Raw genomic sequence first — 16063 nt, forward strand, 5'->3', positions numbered from 1 at the left:
CTTACAAAAGACCTAAAAATGAGTATTTATAGTGTTTCTCCAAGTCTAGGGCTTGTAAAATGGGTGCAGGAAGTGTTTTGGGCCTTAGTTAAGCTCCTGACATTCGGACATAGGTCCACCGGGGGTGAAACCTCCTGAGCCGCGGTGGGAAGAAGGCTGGCCGCGGGTGAAAGCACTTGTGCTTGACTGGGCTTGTGTTGATTGGCCTTCAGTGCATTGATGATATCTTGAGATCTAACCGTTGGATTGCTTTTATTTCAAGTGTGTTGGAAAGCTGGTTGTCTCATCTATAATTTCTCCAAATTTGGGAAGTATCAGACGGTGAGAAGGTCTTCTTTGGTTGCCAAACTTCTGATGGCCTGAATTTATCCAAAAATGTACTTTTGCTCCAAAATGCATTCCAAAGTCCCAAGTTTCCTGAAAAGCTTTTTAAAACTCCAAAACATGGAAAAAACTTTTAAACCTTTAAAACTGAGTAGAAACACATGCATAAGATATTGAAAGTGATCCATAAAAGTGGTCAAAATCAGGTGTTATCATTTATGCTAGTTTATTTGCAATTCATCACTTGTTAAAAAACAAACTCATTTGCTTGCTTGGATTAAGACTGAATTCATGCATTCTGGTATCTAGATATCACACATTGGATTTAACATTGGGGAATTGAACACACAAGAACTGAAAAAGATCATGTTTAAATTATGTCATTATTGCTTCCAGTACTTAACATGTCATCTACATATTAACATAGTAGGATATAACTACTAGGAGTAGTTTTTATGTAGATGCATTTATCACATTCGTTTATGCTGAATCCATTTGACATAGTTGCATTGTCAAATTTTTCATGCTATTGTTCAGAGCTTGTTTAAGTCCATTCAATGACTTCACAAGTCTACAGACTTTTTGTTCTTGTCACGGGACTACAAATCCTTCGGGTTGTTTTATATATATTTCCTCTTCTAATTCACCGTTAAGATCCATCTGATGGATTTTCAAATTTCTGAATTCTTTAATCCTAATCAGCATTCTGATCAAAGTTATTCTCGTTATTGGAGAATAAGTGTCAAAGATATCCAGACCTTCTTTTTGTCGGATTCCATTAACTATAAGTTTAGCCTTATATTTATCAATTGAACCGCCAAACTTTAATTGTATTTTGAAGATCAATCTATATCCTAGTGCTTTAAACCCTTAGGGTAGCTTAGTGATTTTATATGTATGATTTTGTTTAATACAGTCCATCTCACTATTGACTGCTTCCTCCCAAAGAGGTGCATCAGGAGTAGACATAGCTTCATTAAACGTTCTTCGTTTGTTCTCTGTGAGAAAAGACCATCGCCATGAAGTCAGGACCAAAGGATGTTTCTTTACACATTCTTTTGCTGTGTCTATGTTCAATCTCTTCGTTTGCTTCAGAAACTGGAACCCCTGATGTGCTTGCCTCAAATTCTCGAGGGCGTTTTCGATTTTTCCTTTCCTTACAAGGAAAAATGTGTTCAAAGAATGAAACATTTCTTGATTCCATTATTGTACTTACATGAATATCCGGTACATCTGATTTGTGAACCAGAAAACGATAAGCACTACTGTTGTGTGCATCCAATGAAAATACAAAATCAATAGTTTTAGGTTTTATTATGAACTTTTTAGGAGGTGGCACAGCGTTACTAAGCACTCACACATTTTCAAGTATTTGTACGAAGGTACTCTACCTGTCCCTGGTTCATATGGCGTTTTGCCAGTTACTCTGTGCGGTATTTAGTTGAGGATATAATTTGTAGTGAGAATTGCTTCCACCAAAGATTCTAGGGTAGCCCATGTTTCTGCAATATTGCATTCATCATTTCTGTAAGAGTTCAGTTTTTGCGTTTTGCAAGTCCGTTAGATTCTCGTGAGTAGAGAGCAGTGGTTTGATGTATAATGCCTTATTCTTAACACAAAAAAAACATTAAATGGACCATGAGATTCACTTCCTCTATCACTTCTAACTATTTTAATATTTTTTGAGTTGATTTTCAACTTCAATTTTATATTCTTTGAATTTTTCTAAGACTTCATCTTTACTTCTTAGTAAATAGATGTAGCTTTATGTTGTACATTCATCTATGAAAGTTACAAAATACTTTTTACTTCCTCTAGACTGTGATATCTTTGAGCCACACAAGTCTGTGTGTATTAGACCTAGAGGTTCAAGAGTTCGTTGGACATGAGGTGATGGAGTTTTTGTGAGTTTTGCTTGGACACATGTCTCACATTTATTTTTACTTATTTTGAATTTGGGGATTATTTTCGAATTTATTAATTTTTGGATAGATTTATAATTCACATCATGCCATAAATCAAATGACTCAGCCAAGTAAGAAGATGTGTTAGTATTACTTAAACTGGAAGAGGGTACATCATTTTTGAGGACTGTCATTGCACACATATTGATCAGATTCTCCTTAACAAAATCCTTCCCAGTAAAAACCCTATGTTTCCTAAGGATCTGCTGGTCAGACCCAATATTGACATCGAATCCATGCTTGTTGGTTATAGTTCCAGAGATAAATTTTTTTCTCAATTTTTTCTCAATTTTTAGCACATGCTTCGCATTAGTGAGAGTGACTTCCTTGCCTGAAGTCATCTTAAAGACCCCATTGCCTACGCCTTCAATCTTGGATTGTGACTCATTGCCCATCAACAAGTGAGCATTGTTCTTTCTTTTCTATAGAGAATTGGGCTCTATCAATACAAATGTGAGTGGTTGCACCAGTGTCATACCACCATGTGTTGGGATTTGCCTCAACCATGTTGACATCTGTGACCATCGCACACAGATCAGTTTCAGTCATGTTTTCTTAGGCTTTGTTGTCCTTCAGCCTGTTGTGACATTCTGTGGAGGTGTTCCCCTTTTGTAGCAGTAGCTGAAATTCATAGTAAACTTCTTTTTGTGAGCTTCCTTTTTTATGAAGGTGGATGATGATGGAGCAAACTTGTTTGTCCTTACTTTATGAGGAAATTTCCTGTTGCATTTGCCTTTCCCTATGTTCTTGAACTCTGCCACGTGTGCATTGTAGAGTAAAATGGTGCAGGTATGGCAGGAACCACAGCTTTTTCTTCGCGTTTCAAGGACTCATTTTGCAGCTCTACTTGTGATCTAGATAGTTTTTGTAGTCTACCCAACCAGGAGGTAGCTTGTCGACAAAAGCAATTCACGGTGAAAGTATCTTAGATCTTCATTCCTTCATCCGTCATTTCTTACAAATCATTTGAGCCCATGTACTTTTCCATGATGGGTCTTGAGTTCACCATCATGTACCTGACAACACCGTATTTTGACCACTTTTATGGATCATAATTGTATCTTATGCAGGTGTTTTAACTCTGTTTTCAATGGTTTTTAAAGTGTTTTCAATGTTTTAGAGTTTCAAAAGATTTTACAGGAAACTTGGGCAAAAGATATGCAATTTGGAACAAATGAGCAATTTTGGATAAATGCAGACCGTCAGAAGTGACAAGCGATGAAGACCTTCTCACCGTCTGATCACCCCCAAAATTTGAGACAACATAGAGGATCCAACCAGCTTTCTAATTCACTTGGTTTGGAGACAATCCAACGGTTAGATCTTCAGATACTCCCGATGAAAGAATGGCAGAAAATGCAGTTCCGGAAGAGAGCAGGTGCCGGGACCGCGGCCAACACCCATTTTCCCGCAGGTAGAGCCACCGCGACCGCGGACTTTGGTCGTTCACTTTCCCGACGACTTAATTAAAGCCCAGATCAATTCCTTTCGTTATTTTTGAAGCCCTAAGTGTCCAGGACCACCCCAGAAGCTATAAATACCCCCTTTAGGTCATTCCTAAAGGTGTGTTCCTTTCTGTACTTTAAATTTCGTGTGAGACTCAAACCCTAGAGAGAGAGAGGCCGCCGTCTTCGAAGAGGAGCCGCCTCAGGAGTGACCATCGCGCCTCCTTCTGCTTCTCCGTTCTTCGTTCTTCTTCCTTCTTTTCTTTAATTTCCTGCAACTTTCAATACTCTGTGATGATTGTTTACAATATGTTTGAGTAGTTACCCAATTGGGTTTAAAGGGATTTTTCAAAGGGAATTTCATGTGTCTTTGCTTATGAATCGATAGATTTAGGATTATTAATCTTCTAGACGTTCTTCGTTTGCCTTTAATCTTATTGCGTGATTCTTTGCTGGCCACTTAGAAGCCGATCTTATATGATATGTTGCGAAAGCTTTCATTGATTGTCTGAACTAGGGTGAAACGAGCAATTCTTCTATAGGATTGAAAACCTACCTGTAGTTGAGTTGTGAATATCGATGAGTCTTGTTCTGCTATTGCATCTTCTCCCTTCCAGAATCAGAGTGGAAACCTACTGATTAGGGTTGCGAGAAATAGTTGTTTAGTGCTGCGAAAGTAGGCTATTCATACCTCTGTGCCTCGAGTTCTAGAACATACGTAGTTGATTACCTTTATCATATGCTTAAAATCGACATAGCCTAGTCCATGAACCCCTGCGAATTACCCTTGATGCCCAACGTTTGTCTTTCATTGCTTACAAACTTAGATTTCCATTCTGCTTTTATTCGCTATTTACTTGCTTTCATTCGCTCTTGTTTAATCGATTTTTACTTGCTTTTATTTGCTTTCACTTTCAATTGCTTTTACTTGTTCAGCTTTCTAGTTTAGATTTAGTGACAACCAAAACCCAAAACCAAAACCCAAACCGTTTAGTTCTAATCTGATTTAAGCGTTGCCGTGAATTCGTACTGAAACAACTAAGTCTCTGTGGATCGATACCCTAAGTATTACAGCGCACATCTGTGCACTTGCAGATATTTAGGGGTTATAAATTTAAAACCTGAAGCTTAGTAAAACGAAAACAACAAACCCCGTTTACAACTCGCATCAGTACCTCTGTAATTTTGAAGTCGCATATCTTCAAGAAGATACATTGAACGTTTTGTACTTCTTTTCCAATGCTTCCCAGACAGCTTTTGAAGATTTTACCTCACTGTAGACATTTAACAGCTGGTCCACCAGGCAGCTTTGTATGTAGCCTTTACAAAGAAAGTCCTCGTCGTTCCAAGTTTCAACACTGGCAGTTGCACGCACATCGATATTTCCAGCAGGGAAAACTGGTTTGTCCTCGGTGAGATACCTATCCAAGTGCAAAGTACAGAAGAAGAAATGCATCTTTTGTTGCCATTGTTTGAAGTTGGTACCATAAAACTTTTCTGGTGTGAAACCTGCAGCTCCAATGCTAGGTAGAGACGGAATGTTTGTGGGTAGGGACACGAGTGCTACATCAGCAACTTTGGGTGTTGAATTAGCAAAATCATTGTTTCCTCCATTACAGATTTTTTTGACATCTGTTCAAAACAGACAGAAATTTTTTGTATATTATTATAATAGAATCAAAGAAATAGCGATTAAAATTGAAGTCGATAAGTAATGCGTTCTATGGATATCACTATAAAGCTTTCCTAGAATCGGTTTAAGTTTTAACTCAAAAAATATTCACAAATGTTGTCAGAGGCGTACCGAGATGATTAGTAGACGTTTTTAGGAAAGTCGTTAAAAACTTTCCTGTCTATGATTGAAGATCGTTTTAATCTGTAAGAAATATAACGTTTCGAGTCACTTGCCAGAACTCTTCGCGGAAATCATTTCTTTGTTTCTTAAAAGTTGGAAATGATCCGCGATAACCAGTTCGTAGAACAGTCGCAGAATATGTTTCCGAAAGAGAAAAATATTTTATTTTCCTGAAAATTGATTGATAAAGAATTTTTTTTTTGCAATATAGTATTCGATGAAGATCGGATTATTTCAGATTAAGACTGTAGGCATAAAATATTCGAGACAAATATTGCAAATAAAAATAGAGAAGATTTTCAGATAAAATATTTTTAATAATACGATTAAGAAAAAATACGAGAAATGGAGGCGAGTATAACTTTTTCCTTAATCCGAAATATCTCCCGAAGTGTAGTGGTGTATAAGATAACGAATCCCAAGATACAACTACTGTGAAACTATAATCGTAGCACCCAATTATAGAATAGATGAACTGATCGTTTTACGATATACTCTCAGACTTCCTTTAATAAGAAGACTAAAGCGAGAGAGAGATTGAAGGATGTGAAAGTTTTTTTTCTTTGTGAGACCGAGAGAGTGATGAGAGAAATGAGTGTGGAGAGGCTCATGTATATAGCCAGTGCGAGGAGAGCGTGGAGAAGAATCTACAATTAATTTGCGTGTTAATGACGTTTTAATCGGCCAAGATTTTCAGAATTGAATGTAGACTGATTTAAGTCATCAATTCAATTTGAATTTAGACCGAAAACTGTTACGTTTTGGGAGAAAAATGTGAATCAAAACATGGCCCAAAAAGAACATCTTTTGTGGGTCAAAGGCGCACAAGACCCGAGCCCGGCTTGGCTCGGCAGCGGCGGCAACGATGCCAGCCATTGGTTCTCCTTCACACACTTTGATACAAGACACAATTATGTCTATATTTATATCACTCAAAAATTTCTCGAACTACCAATGTGGAAATTTAGATATGTCCTCACAGTTTAATGAGCCAATGGGCTTAATGATTTTTCACACACAGCAATGTTTAATGAGCTATTGGACTGCACTAAAATTGGTCTAACAATGATAAGCAGGTAAAACACATTCATAAAAGGTAGAGCCTTATGGCTATTGAAGAAATAATTGGATTTACCCGCTAACCCGCAAGATAATGTAAAATGGGTCTGGACATATATCTTGTGACAGCCCAGCCCATCCAGAGGCCTAGCAGGAGGCCCAATCTCCAAAGTCTGCTCCTATAAAGAAAATCCTAGGTAAAAAGCCTCATGCCCTGCAAATCAGCCCTCAACCGCAGAAAGAGAGAGAGAGAGAGAGAGAGAGAAAGAGAGAGAGAGAGAGAGAGAGATCGACAAGCAGAAGCAGAGAGCCACCGCCGCCGCCAATCACCTCCCCGCCACCGTCCGAAGCTTCGCCGAGCCACCCTGAGCAGTTGCGAGTCGATCCCGAGCCAAGGAGGAACCGCCGAGGGTCTTCCAGCTCGTCCTTTGCTTGATTCATTTAATTCTCAGTCTCCTTAATCCAGATCTGCAAATCGGTCAAGGTGAGAAGTAGATCTAGGCTTTGAATACCTTATTTGTCTATTTTTAGTGTATTGAGTCTAGGATTATACAAGTAGATTGGTTGATGCATCTAAGGAGATCATGAAAAAGTGAAAAGGATAAGTAAATCATTAGATGACGCACCAGCATAATTGTTTGCCCATCTAGTTGGTTGCCTAATGATTGTAAAGTAGCTATAAATAGGTGATCGACCTGTGATAGGGCACAGTGGTTTGATCATTGATTGTTGGGGTTCATACCTGGAAGAAAGGATGATCCACATCGCTTGGTGGTTGAGGTGAACCTCGTTAAATGTCATTGTGACCAAAAAAATTTGCCATGTCTTGAACATGATGAAGAGTTTGCCATGTGGTGGGCATGAAGGAGTTTGCCATGCCCTTGAGCATGATAATCCCTTGCGTGTACTTGTTTGTGTGCTTGTTGCTTGTGTAGTTTTGGGCTAGATATGTTGGAAATAAATGGATAATGTAAAGGGAGTGTGGACTTATTTCTCACTGAATAATTTTCCCAAATTACTCACTCCTCAATCTTTCTTTTCAGGTGAATATGAGGATTATGATCTGGATGGCTACGAGGAGGAGTAGTCCGAATTTGTGTGCTTTTCGGGACGTTTTTTTTTTCTTTTTATTCTGATTTCAGTATTTTTTCTTAAAATACTTTCGCAATTTGCTTTGATTTTCTTTTAAATTTAAGTTATGAATTAATTACAAGACATAATTTTATTAATGGAATAAGAGTATTATTCAGAATTGTGGTTATTTAAACTAATATATGTAGGAACCGGTTTAGAACCGAAGGTGAATAGTCAGGTTCATCAGGTAGACGGTTTGGAAGTTAAGAGAGTGGTACCAGAGCCTAGGTTCAAGTTAGGAGAAACGTTTTCTATAATAAATGATTTTTACAAAAAAATAACGGTTTTACAATGTTTTCCGATTTCTGATTAAAAAAAAAAAATTTCCTGTAATTTTCTGGATTTAAAAAAAAAAAACAAATTTCAGATTTTTTGTTTAAAAAACCAAACTTTTTGGGGGAGATTTTTCTTAAAAGTTTATAAAACCACCACCTATAACACTTTTCTTAAAAGCTCGTGCTTCAATTCCGCCAGTGTATGAGGAAGAGGTCAATTCCCTGATAACACCGTATTTGTACCCATTTTCACCATTGATTTCAAATGATTTTTCAAAAGTTTTAATCAGTTTTATGAACTTTTATTATGATTTCTCTGTATTTGTAGTTTCAAAGCTCTTTTCAGAAAACTTATGGACAAATGTTGCAAAATGGAAGAAATCCACGTTTTTAGCTCAAAGTCAGACGGTCAGAAGTTCAGCCTAAAGAGATGGTTTTCTCACTGTCTGGTACAGCTTAAATTTGGAGACACATAAGAGGACACAACCAGCTTTCCATAGCACTTTACAGCACGAAGATCCAACGGTGCAATCAAAAGATACATGAAGAGCAAGTTGACTAAATTCACCAGTCCTGAAAGACTCTCACCCACGGCAAACAAGTGTTTCACCTGCTCGGACGACTCTCACCCCTGGTGGACCTATGCCGAGGCACAAGGTCCAACATCAAAGCCCATTTCACCATTCCTCTTTAAAGAAGCCCTAAATGAGACCTCGAAGACCTTAGGACCTATAAATACATTTTTTAGCAGCCCTAAACGGGTGTTTGCTCCTGTAATGAGATTTTGATCCACTAAACTTTGTTTTTATAGGGTTAGGCGATGGAGAAGGGGATTCTTCCCAGGATCCATTGTTCTTTCTCCTTTTTATCTAATTAACTTTTTTGTTTCATCTTATGCATTCTTTCATGTCTTTTATCATTCATTGCATCGTGTAGATTTTTCCAACAAAGTCAAGTTTCTGAAGAGTCATCCATAGGCATACATGTTCGATTAGGATTTCTAAGTTTCTAAACCATATTCTAGATCTCATATCTTCTAAATTGTTCATATTGCATGAGAGTAGATTCATGACCTATTCTCTGAGCATAGGATCGATCAGAGCCATGAGAGTACTGTATCAGATCATCCATACCTAGCTACAGAAGAACATAGTCACTACAGGATTCGAGAGCTACCTGTAGAGAAGATGTGAGCAAACAAATTCAATAGTTAATGGATGATATTATTCCTGGCATGAGAGTGAGAGTTAATTGTCAGGTTAAGTGATTAGTTGATTAAGATGGCGAGAGTTGGTTAATCATACACATGTCTATTCCAGTTCCATGCAGATCCTAGAAACAGATGAAGATAAATCGTCTGGAGGTTAATTGGAAATGCTTTCACATCGATTAGAGTAAACTGGAGAAGTCTAAATCGCTCACTATGAGTCGAGAGTCTATAGATTGAGTCGAGCAGCCTTGAGATATTCTTTTAGCAACTCATTTGCATTGCATTTTATTTCTCATAAATATTAGATTAGGCTTAGTTTAGGATCCCGTAACCAAAAACCCCAAATCCCCATGAGTTTATGACTTTGCTTACTCTCCCAGTTTGGTATTTCCTTGCAGATTAGACATCTTCCCTATGGATCGACACCCTAAGTCCTACAACGTACTTCTGTGCACTTTCAGACATTAGGATTTAGGATAGATGGTCTTCCAGTTTAAACCCTGTAGAACCGAAGACCATCTCATCCCTTACCTTATCAGATTCTGCACCGGAACTATGAGAACAATCGAATTAATATCCTGTTTAATCGATTGGAAGCCAAGCTAAATCAGTTCCTTGCTTCCCAAGCCCTCGTCGAAGCTGCACTGCGAATTAGGATAGATGCCATCGCCATCGAGCTTAACAAGAGGTTTGATGACCTCTCTGAGCACGCGAAGACATTGGAGGATAAGAGAAACAAAGACAATGAAGTGTTCAACCAGAGAATGGAGTCTGTCGAAGAAGAGCAAGGGAAGAACAAGTTCAACACTCGACAAAGTGAAAGGGAGCTGCAAACCCTAACTTTCAAGATCGATGACTTGAATAAGGAGCTGAATAAAAGCAAGAACCAAACCTACGACTACACATTGTAGCTAAAGTTGAAAACAAGACTGAAGAGCTTGATGCTACTTTAGATAGAGTTGTCTATAAGTAGAAGAGAAAGTTGAAAAACTTTCTAAAGATCATAAGGTGAATGATCTGAACACTTGAACCAATGATTTGGATACCCAAGACATTCCTGACAACCACTAGAAGCAAGAGAACAACAATAGAGAAGAAGAGAATGAAGAAGCAAGCATGGTGAGCCAGAAGGAGCTGACCGCGGATGCAAGCACTTCACCCGCGGCCAGGACCACTTCCACCGCGGCCCAGATCACTTCACTCGCGGTGAAGCCTGATATTTCAGACCTGTAGTCCTTTCAAACTCTTTCTAAGACCTGTTCAACTTAAGACCGACCCCTTGTGACCAGATCTAGGTTGTTTGATCGAGCTGTCTTCTTAATCACCGCACAAGCATCACAAGAAAAGGAGGAATCCAAAACTTATGCATCTTGCAACATGGTTTACACTTGTGACAATGAGCTTCAAGAGAGATTCTCAGAAGATGAAGAGTATGGTCTGGTTGTTAAAGATGCAAACCCTGGAGACAATTCATCTGATGACAACTCAGAACTAATAACCAAGGGCATATCCAGAGAGAGACTGATCCAGTTCAACAAATTTGTGAAGTCCATTCCCCTCTACCTGGGATTCCCAAGATTAGAAACCAGCTCTTCCCAAGATTAGAAACCAGCTGGATACTGCTTCCAATGGGAACTTTCTGGGAAAGGAGATACATGCTGCTTTAGAGCTAGTGGAGAATTTAGCAATGAGCAATGATACTTATGGTGAAGACTATGACAAATCAAATAGATCTGAAGGTTCAAGCTCAAAACAGAGGCTCACAAGGGAAGTTAAGGAGTTGAGAAGTGAATTGGACAAGTTGAAATTCACCACTCAGAAGCCAATGCACTTTGTTGGAGAGTATGAGGAACCTTCTCAAATATTTGAAAACATAAGTGAAGAAGGTCTCACCCAGGAGGAGCTTAACTACATTGGAAATCAGAGGTTACAGAGATATCAGTATGGTAATGCCAATCCAAACCTTTCCTACAGGAACACCAATGTAGCTAACCCACAAGACCAGGTCTATTCCAATTTTTAAGCTCTACAGAACTTTGTTCCCAAGAACAACTTTCAAGGGTCTTTTCAACCTAAGAATCAATTTGCTCAGAATCAGGGTTTTGGTCAGCAACAGCAACCATTTCAAGGTACTGGTTTCAGTTCACAACAACAGCAAAAGGCACCACCAGGGTTTGGTCCACCACAGTTCCAACAGCAGGCGCCGGTTCAACAACAATTTCATCCACCACAAGTTCCGCAGCCACAGATGGGGTCAGATATGGTTGGTATTCTGCAGCAACTACCTCAGGGTCAACAGATATTTGCAAGCCAGAATGCCGCCATGCAGCAGAAAATCCAGGAACTGAAGCAAAACCAGGCATCAAGCTCAAGGAACCAAGGTCACCTACCTGGAAAACCAGAACCCAACCCCAAGGAATATGTTAAGGCCATTACACTGAGGAGTGGAAAGGAGTTACCTGGTATTGAGAACAACAATGTGATCATTGAGGACAATGATCAAACTGAGGGGGAGGCAGCCTTAAAAGATGATCAAGTTGCTGAGAAACCAAGGACAGAAAAGGGTAAAGAGGTAGCAAAGGAACCTGCACCAGAAAAGACATATGTGCCACCACCTCCATACCAACCCAAGCTCCCATTCCCAAGGAGGTTTAAGAAGCAACTTGTGGACAAGGCAAGAGCTGTATTTGAGAAGGCACTCAAGGAGACACCACTCACAATGCCTCTCATTGATGCATTCCTAATGATGCCAAAGATGGGTAAGTTTTTGAAAGATGCCATTCTGAACAAGACTAAAGAACTTCAAGGCATGGTAGTACTAAGTCATGAATGCAGTGCTATAATTCATAAGAAGTCCATTCCAAGGAAGTTAACTGATCCAGGGAGTTTCACACTCCCTTGTGCCATTGGACCTCTTCTATTCTCTGGATGTCTTTGTGACCCAGGAGCATCAGTCAGCTTGATGCCATTCTCCATAGCAAAGAAGCTGGGCTTTAGAGTCTTCAAGCCTGCAAGGATCTCTCTTATCCTTGCAGATAGATCAGTTAGATTGCCTGTTGGTATGTTGGAAGATCTACCTGTTAAGATAGGTGGTTTTGAGGTTCCAACAGATTTTTTTCTGCTGGAAATGGATGAGGAACCAGTTGATCCTCTTATCTTGGGCAGGTCATTCCTAGCAACTGCAGGAGCTATTATTGATGTGAGAGGTGGGATAATAGAGCTCAACTTGGGTCTGAAAATCTCAAGTTTGATGTGAATGAGATGATGAAGAAACCCACCATTGAAGGTCAATGTTTCTATGTGGAGACAATGGATCAGTTGGCTGATGAGTTGCTTGAGGAGCTGAACACTGAGGATCCTCTTCAAGCTGCTCTTACTCAAGAACAAGGAGACAGTGGGCTCTTAGCAGAAGCAAGTGAGGGGTACAAGTTGTATTTGGACAATGGTAGAGAGCTGAGTCCTGAGACAAGGTTTTTGGAACTGGAACAAAGTGGCTCTGAGGTTTTTGCTATCAAAGGATCAGACACCAGCCAAAACAGCTTGGACCAGGATTGGAATGAGGCTGATGCACCCCCGTTGAGCTCAAGCCTCTACCAACAGGGCTCAGGTATGCTTTCTTGGGCTTAAACTCCACATATGCAGTAATCATCAATGATAGCTTATTAGAGCATCAAGAGAGTGCATTGCTTAGTGAGATAAGAAAGTTCAGGAGAGCCATAGGATATTATTTGGCTAATATTAGAGGGATCTCTCCTGACATTTGCACCCATAGGATCCACCTAGAGGACCAATCTATGTCGTCTATTGAGCATCAACGACGTCTTAACCCCAACCTTAAGGAAGTGGTTAAGAAGGAGATACTAAAACTTCTTGAGGCAGGGATAATTTACCCAATCTCTGACTCAAGATGGGTGTCTCCTGTTCATGTTGTGCCCAAGAAGGGTGGGATCACAGTGGTTAAAAACGAGAAGGATGAGCTGATAGCTACTAGGACTGTCACAGGACACAGAATGTGTATAGACTATAGAAAGCTCAATGCAGCCTCTAGGAAGGATCATTTTCTTTTACCTTTCATTGATCAGATGTTAGAGAGGCTTGCAAACCACCCCTTCTTTTGTTTTCTCGATGGGTACTCGGGGTTCTTCCAAATTCCCATAGATCCCCGAGATCAAGAGAAAATAACATTCACATGCCCTTATGGCACATTTGCGTACAGGCGAATGCCTTTTGGCCTCTGTAATGCCCCTGCCACATTTCAACGTTGCATGATGCATATCTTCTCTGACATCATTGAAGAGAACGTGGAGGTGTTCATGGATGATTTTAGTGTCTATGGCTCCTCCTTCTCGGATTGTCTCTCTAATTTGTCACAGGTCTTGGAAATGTGAGCAGCATAACTTGGTGTTGAACTGGGAGAAATGCCACTTCATAGTGCAGGAGGGAATAGTTCTTGGGCACAAGATATCTGAGAAGGGCATAGAGGTTGACAGAGCAAAGGTGGATGTGATGGTGAATATGCAAACTCCCACTTCAGTCAAAGGGATAAGGAGTTTCCTTGGGCATGCAGGGTTTTACAGAAGATTTATCAAAGACTTCTCAAGAATAGCCAGGCCCTTGACAAGGCTGTTGTGTAAAGAAGTAGATTTCATCTTTGATGCTGAATGTGAAGAGGCCTTCAAGATGATCAAGGATGCATTAGTCAGTGCACCAATAGTCCAGGCACCAGACTGGTCCCTTCCTTTTGAGGTTATGACTGATGCATCTGACTTTGCAGTTGGAGCAGTGCTTGGGCAAAGGAAGGACAAGAAGCTACATGTCATCTACTATGCCAGTAGAACACTTGACTCTGCACAAGAGAAGTATGCTACCACTGAGAAATAAATGCTGGCAATAGTCTTTGCCTTTGATAAATTCAGAAGCTACCTGGGGGGATCAAAAGTCATTGTATATACTGATCATGCAGCCCTTAGGTATCTGATGACCAAGAAAGATGCCAAGCCAAGATTGTTAAGATGGGTTCTTCTACTTCACGAATTTGATATGGAAGTACAAGATAAAAAGGGTATAGAGAATGAAGCTGCAGATTATCTCTCTAGGTTGAGAATAGACCCTGAAGTCCCTCTTAATGACAGTCTTCCTGAGGAATCACTGATGGTGCTCCATTCTTATTTGAAGTTTGAAGAAGTGGATAGCATCCAAGAGAGGAGGATGTCCTGGTTTGCTGATATTGTGAACTTTCTTGCTTGTGGAGTAGAACCACCTGAACTTGATGCTTACCACAGGAAGAAGTTTTTCAGAGATGTTCAAAGATACCATTGGGATGAACCTTACTTGTATATCCTGAACAAAGATCAGCTGTATAGAAGATGTCTTGCTGAGGAGGAGATGCAACCTGTGTTGCAAGAGTGTCATGGTTCAGCTTTTGGGGGTCACATGGGAGCATTCAAGACAGTGGCAAAGGTTCTTCAGAGTGGGTTTTGGTGGCCCACAATGTTCAAAGATGCTCAGTTAGTTGTTTCAGCATGTGATACCTGTCAGAGGCATGGAAACATTTCAAAGAGGAGTGAGATGCCTCAAAACCCAATTCTAGAAGTTGAGATCTTTGATTGCTGGGGGATTGACTTCATTGGACCCTTCATTTCATCCTATGGGAATCAGTATATACTTGTTGCTGTGGACTATGTGTCGAAATGGGTTGAGGCCATTGCTTCCCCTACCAATGATTCCAAGGTTGTATTGAAGCTGTTCAAGAGCATTATCTTCCCAAGATTTGGAGTACCCGGGGTTGTTATCTCTGATGGAGGATCTCATTTTGTGAACAAGACTTTGGAGGGATTGCTGAGAAAGCATGGAGTGAAACACAAGGTAGCTACTCCTTATCATCCTCAAACTAGTGGCCAGGTTGAAGTATCTAATAGACAGATCAAGGCCATTCTTGAGAGGACTGTTAGCTCAAGCAGAAAAGATTCGAGCAAAAGGCTAGATGATGCATTGTGGGCCTATAGGACTGCCTTTAAAACTCATATTGGGACATCACCTTTCAATCTGCTATATGGGAAGAGCTGCCACCTTCCTGTTGAGTTGGAGTACAAGGCTTTGTGGGCTGTGAAGTTGCTGAACTTTGATATCAAGACAGCTCAAGAGAAAAGGGTCATTCAACTCCATGAACTTGAAGAGATAAGGCTTGGAGCTTTTGAGAGATCAAAGATCTATAAGGAGAAGACCAAAGCTCTGCATGATCAAAAGATTCTGAAAAGGGAGTTCAAGGAAGGAGATCTAGTGTTGCTGTTCAACTCTAGGCTTAAGTTGTTCCCAGGAAAACTTAAGTCTAGATGGTCTGGTCCCTTTAAAGTTCTTGAAGTCAGGCCATATGGAGCTGTTGTCTTAGAAGGAAAGAATGGTCAAGAGTTTGTGGTAAATGGCCAAAGAATCAAGCACTATCTGGTTTCACAAAAGAAGGAGGAAGCTACATCAGTTCCCCTTCTTGATCCACCACCAGCCTGTTAAACAGGTTTCCAAAGTCAAACTTAGAGACTTTAAACAAAGTTCTCTTGGGAGACACCCCAAGCTTATCTTTTGTAAATATGCTTTTGATCTTTTGATGTTTTAGGATGTTTTGATGGGTTTGTTTAGTGTCTACAGGTTACAGGTTTGAGTGTGGACCCTTGGAAAGTGAACAAAGATGGAAAGGAATGAAGGAGTGGACACAAGCTCATGCCCGGTTTTGAGAACGGTCACCGGCCACGGTCAGATATCAAGGCGTGACAAGCTTTTTGGCTATGCCACGAGGGTGGAAT

The sequence above is a fragment of the Eutrema salsugineum genome, unplaced genomic scaffold, assembly GCF_000478725.1.
Source record: "Eutrema salsugineum unplaced genomic scaffold, Eutsalg1_0 scaffold_3, whole genome shotgun sequence".
NCBI lineage: Eukaryota > Viridiplantae > Streptophyta > Magnoliopsida > Brassicales > Brassicaceae > Eutrema > Eutrema salsugineum.